Raw genomic sequence first — 6,235 nt, forward strand, 5'->3', positions numbered from 1 at the left:
GCTCTCTACTCATGCATAGGCTGCAACATCAACACTCTCGATCCCATATGTGGCTTTTCGAGCTTACTACCAGAACCTCTATGCCCCATGTGGTGAGGACCCTGCAGAGATCACTACATTCCTTAAGATCTTTCCCAGGGAGCCACTAAACCCCTCTCTGGCCCTTGACCTGGAGGAACCATTCACAAATGATGAGCTCCGCAGGGCCGTCCAAGAACACCCTATGGGAACATTTCCTGACACTGATGGCCTCAGCCTAGCTTTCTATATGGTCTTTCTACCTCAGCTGCTAATGCACTTGCTCACACTTTACAATTCCTTCACCCACATCACATGCCTTACACCGACCATGGCCAATTCTGAAATCACACTGGTCCACAAAACCGGGCAAGGACTCTACACTCTGCTCATCACACCCCCCAATCGCCCTGTTGAATACTAATTCAAAGCTCTACATGAAGGTTTTGGCCAACCATCAAGAAAACCTTCCCCCTGAACTAATAAACCCAGATCAGGTGGGCTTAATACGACAATGACATGGATTTAACAGCATTCGATGCCTTGCACACCAAATTAAAAAGGCCCAGCGGCACTCCATCCCTGCTCATCTCCTTTCCCTAGATGGGGAAAACCGTGTAAGCTGAGCTTTCTTGCAAGTGATCCTCAGAAAAATAGGATTAGGCCCTGTCAAGATTAGCGAAATCATGGCCTCCTACTAGGCGCCTACTGCCTCCATCTGCATCAATGGCCAGACTACTAACTCTTTCCCACTATCGACAGGATTGACCTTTATCTCCCCTCCTATTTGCCCTCATAGTGGAACCTCTTGTTATCCACTTATGACACTCAGCTGAAATCAAGGGCATCCCATTCGGGGGTCAGGGCCACAAGGTTTTATTACATGATGATGACTTCCTCCTGGCCCTCATGGAGTCAGACACATCCCTCCCTGCAGTAGTCCAACCCCTGCAGGCATATGAGCGGTTATCAGGATATAAGAGAGAGAGAGAGAGAGAGAGAGAGAGAGAGGAGAGACGGTGTGAGAGAGAGTGTGAGAGAGAGTGTGAGAGAGAGTGTGAGAGAGAGTATGAGAGAGAGTGTGAGAGAGAGTGTGAGAGAGAGTGTGAGAGAGAGTGTGAGAGAGAGTGTGAGAGAGTGTGAGAGAGTGTGAGAGAGAGTGAGCGAGAGAGTGAGCGAGAGAGTGAGCGAGAGAGTGAGCGAGAGAGTGAGAGAGTGAGAGAGAGTGAGAGAGAGTGAGAGAGAGTGAGAGAGAGTGAGAGAGAGTGAGAGAGAGAGTGAGAGAGAGGGAGAGAGAGAGTGAGAGAGAGAGTGAGAGAGAGAGTGAGAGAGAGTGAGAGAGAGTGAGAGAGAGTGAGAGAGAGTGAGAGAGAGTGAGAGAGAGGGAGAGAGAGAGTGAGAGAGAGAGTGAGAGAGAGTGTGAGAGAGGAGAGAGAGGAGAGAGAGGAGAGAGAGGAGAGAGAGGAGAGAGAGGAGAGAGAGGAGAGAGAGATAGAGAGATAGAGAGATAGAGAGATAGAGAGATAGAGAGATAGAGAGATAGAGAGATAGAGAGAGAAAGAGATAGAGAGAGAAAGAGAGAGAGAGCTGCTTGTCAACCGCTATGGGACCTCAGTTGGTTACCTAGACACTCCCGCCCACACAGTGCTTACATTGCAATGCCGACGTGCACAGTGCTGGAGATATGGGACAGATTTGCTATTGGAAAGGGACTGACTACATTCCAATCCCCAAAAACTCGAATTGCACATAACCCCGACTTCTCTCCTGCTCTCCCCCGAGAACCCTTCCCAGATTGGGTTAACGTTGAATGTAGACTGTTGCAGGACCTCTTTCAGGCCAGACTATTAAGTCCTTTGACCAGTATAGGAAATAATTTCACCTCCCTCAGTCTGCCCATCACCTATACTTCCAGCTCAGACATTGGGCCCTCTAATGTAAAAGCCACCACCCACCCGTTTACTCTCTTTGAGCAACTGCTTCGCAACTTTGAAGGTACTCGAGGTCTGATCTCCAAGACATATGATGTCCTGCAGCAGTTATGCCTCCTTCCCTGTCATCCCTTTAAATGGAAATGGTCTCCAGATAATGCCTCTGACATCACCCAGAAAAAGTGGCAGCTGCTTTGGCGAGAAATCCTGCGAATGCATAGAAGCGTTTCCCAACAAGAAGCAGCCTATAAAGTCATGCTTCAGTGGTATTATACCCCAGCCCATCTTCGCTCAATGTACCCTGCAGCCTCGGCTGCATGCTGGCAGTGTAGTGTAGCAGTTGCTGACTTCCATCATATATGGTGGGCATGCCCCTCCTTAAAAGCCTTTTTGATGGAGATGTTGAGCCACATTAAGGATTCCCTCCGATTTCCAATATCAGACAACTACCACATGGCCATCTTGGGCATCCGCCCAACATCACTGAATGCCATGACTCATGCAGACTGGTATCTGGTGCACCACATGACTTGTGCGGTCAAGCAGCTTATAGCTCAGACCTGGCAATCCCCCTCAGCCCCATCGGCAGCAATATGGTTTACACTACTCTGGCACACTGTTGCTATGGAACAGATCACACATAAGCTGTACCTTATGATGAAAGGATTTCTGCACCTCTGGACACCTCTTGTAGAATATATGCCTCGCTTGGATTTTCTGTGCTTGCAACCTCCCAGACTACGCAGACTTCACCTGTTTTACACATAAGCGGGTGTTTCCCCTCTTCATTACGCACAATTTCTAGAACATGAGAGGCCGACTGGGGACCCTTTACTCCCCTGTCCCTTCTTTCCCCCTTCCCAGTTCTTCCTTGTTAACTAGTCTCACCCTTCAAATGGGCGCACATCATCAAAATTAGGGGTAGAGACCCCTCTGCTTAGGCTCTATCAAGCTCCTTAATAGGAGTGACTTTGTGCACCTTGAACTCCCTACTGTCCAGAAGACATGGACAATTGGGTTGGAATGCTTCCATACGGTCCTAAGTGTACTACTACTGATAGGTAACTATCTAAGAAAGTTTTCTTTTCAATTGCATTTATACTGTAATGTTTTTGGGAAAAATTCAATAAGCAGATTTTGATTTTAAAAACAGTAAACATCAGTGCTACCAAACACGAATACGTGCCAGTAAATGGATCAAAAGTTATGGAATAAAATATGGATTTAGTCTACTTTTGTGAATAGTTCATGACACTAGTTCAGATAGTCAATCAACTCTGATTTGTGCTGCACAACTAATCACCCGTTAGGGTACCCAGGAACTGGGTTCTTGCTGGGATCAGTCCAAGAGCCAGGTCTTGCATCCTGTTCTAAATTCAGGGAGAGAGGATGCTGTTCAGAGGTGCAGGAGGAAGTCGTTCCAGGACATTATCAGTTGACTTCAATAGTCAAATATTACTCTCTCAGCAAATAGCATCTATACACAAGGTGGCTGTCCTATTGTTAGCAAATTGCCAAAGTGATCATCAAGGGAGTTTGTAGGAGGCTGGCTTGGTGTATGGCTCACACTTATTTAAGTGATGCACCTTGCTCTAATTCAGACAACCCTTATGGTGATTTTAGTGGACTTTGATAACCTTTGAAAGCTCTCAAAGTGGTAGCTTTGGAGAGCAGCCTTCAGGCTTATCTTGGAGTGTGAAGCAGCTTGCTTTACCAACTTTAATCAATATTGTAGGATAAATGAAAGGAACCACATAGTGTTTATGTAAAAATAAGTATATTTATTCTACAGCACAATCACTAACACCTTGGTATATCTCCTACCTGGAGATATCAACACAATTCACAAGAATACTTTGCAAAATTCAGGTGAGTAGCACAAATATACACTTGTCTCCAGGGGAGACAAGTGGCGGCTGCAGTTTTAAGGAATAAGAACCCTTCTCGGAGGACCCTGAAGAAACCTTTTGGAAGACGGAAGGTTATTGAGCCACCCCACCCATGGATGCCCTAGAAACCAGGTTACCTACACCAGGGAAGCTGGGTACAGGGGGGGTGAAGTAAAGTCGGAACTTGCTGTAGGCAACAATGGGAGACTTTGAGGAAGAGGCCTATGGAGAAGACTGTGAAGGAGTCCAGTGGAATCCAAACGTGGATTATGGAAGTGAAGAACCTGCAAGTAGAAGGGACAGAGTCTATGCCACTCCGAGGTGAACAGGAGGCAAAGTAACACAATGCCCATTGATGTTAAGAGGTTCTGGATGACACGACTGTGACCTAGTCGCTGCAGCTGTGAGGTACAGGTGACACTGAGGAAGATATGCATGAGTTGTCCCATGTCGTACATTGGTGTTTAGATGGTTGGATTCCTGCGGGAGCACCAGCAAGCCTTGGTAGCCGCAACTAGCGTGGATAACAAAAAGGAGTAAACATTGGAACCAGCAAGGTCCAAGGGTCTCACAAATGGCAGTAGAGACAGAGTAGGCCCGAGCAAGCAGGGAAAGCCACTGAAGCAAGAGAAGACCCTCTTGAGAACCCACAGGCCAAAGGCATAGGAGTCGCAAGAGGACCTCACGCAGCTCACCAAAGCCGGAGGCCCACAATGCAGGGTGGACTCTATTCTTCAAGGTGTGAGGGGCTGGAGATTCAGTAGCCCGAAGATCTCTGGAGTGCAGAGCCAACAAGCCTTGGCAATGGCAAGCTGAGATAGTGCACAGGGGTTTGGTCCTAGTGGCCCCAACGAGGGATACTGTCCTCAAAATTGCTGAGAATACAGGACATGCCTCCAGGGAGCTGCAAAACCACCTCCTGTGTTGCTGGGACTCATGAAGTCCTCATGCCGACAGGAGCAGCAGACCAGTCAACTCAGTTGTGGTGCCTACAGATGCAGGGGAATGACTCCTGCACTCCAAGGGAGATTTCTTCGGATGTACTTAATACCTACAGGCCTTCTGGAGAACCTGAATGAAGCACAGACACAGATAATGAAGAAGACTTAAACAACAGTGAGACCAGGAGCAACAGGAGTCTTCCTTGATGCAGTCTCCGTTCCAGTCAAAGTTCAAGTGTCCAGACGATTGAAGAGCAATGTAGTTTCCGGGTTGAGTCTTGTCACACAATGAATCTGAGGACCCACCCACTGGGGATCCCATAAGCACCCTACGGAAAGTGTTGGGATGACTCAAGGGTCCCTCCCAGAGGAGGGGCTGGACAGAGGGGAGGATACTCCCATCTCCTTTGTCCAGTTTCGATCCTGAGCAGGGACCAAGGGTTCCTGAACTAGTTCAAACTTAAGTATGCAAGGAAGGCACCAAATGTGCTCTTTAAAGCAGTCTGGCAAGTGCCCTCATCCCATCCCAAAACAGTAAGTCCTGTCTGGGAGGTGGTCACACCTCCCTGTAACAGAAAACCTATTGTTATACCTTCCCCTGCCAGGGTTTGGCTTAGCAGCTGGAGGACAGAATCGTGTCTGTGGTCGACAGCAGCGCTAGCTTGCTGGCAGACCCTGAAAGGCTATTACTGGCAGTCCCCTAGGGAGCCCCTCAGTACATGGAATCATACTTCCAGCAACAGAATCAGTGTTGGGGTATGAATCCAACATGTTTGATTGCAAACATGAATGGTTCGGTGCAGCCACTATATGGTTAGACATCTCATAATGACTAATGTCCACTATATGCCTAAAAATGGCTGACCAAGCTTACAAAGCCTAGAGAATTGACTCTGGGGTTTGTAGGGGTGTCCTGCTCATGCAGGTGCACTTTCACACCGAATGGCGCAGCAATAAAAAAAAACCCTGCTAAAGAAGTTCCAAACCATCCAGAACACCGCAGCCAGACTCGTCCTCGGAACCCCACGACACGAGCACATGCCCCTGTACCTACGAGACCTCCACTGGCTCCCCATCAAGAAGAGAGTGATCTTCAAACTGCTCGCCAACACCTACAAATCCCTCCACAACATCGGACCCAAATACCTCAATGAAAGAGTGTCCTTCCACGTACCCATAAGGAACCTCCACTCCGCCGACCTTGCCCTGGCAGAGACCCCACGCATCCGTAGAACCAGAGCAGGCAGAAGAGCCTTCTCCTAAGTCACAGCAAAAACCTGGAATGAGCCCCCTGTCAACATCAGACGCTTCCCCACTCTGAACACATTTAGGAAGAGTCTCAAGACCTGGTTCTTCGACTGATACCGAGCCCCCCCCCCACCCCCCAGCGCCTTGAGACCCTCACGCGCGCTTTATAAACCCCTGATTTAATAATTGATTGATTGACCAAGCACCC

This window comes from Lissotriton helveticus, chromosome 1_1 (genome assembly GCF_964261635.1).
Source record: "Lissotriton helveticus chromosome 1_1, aLisHel1.1, whole genome shotgun sequence".
Taxonomy (NCBI): Eukaryota; Metazoa; Chordata; class Amphibia; order Caudata; family Salamandridae; genus Lissotriton; species Lissotriton helveticus.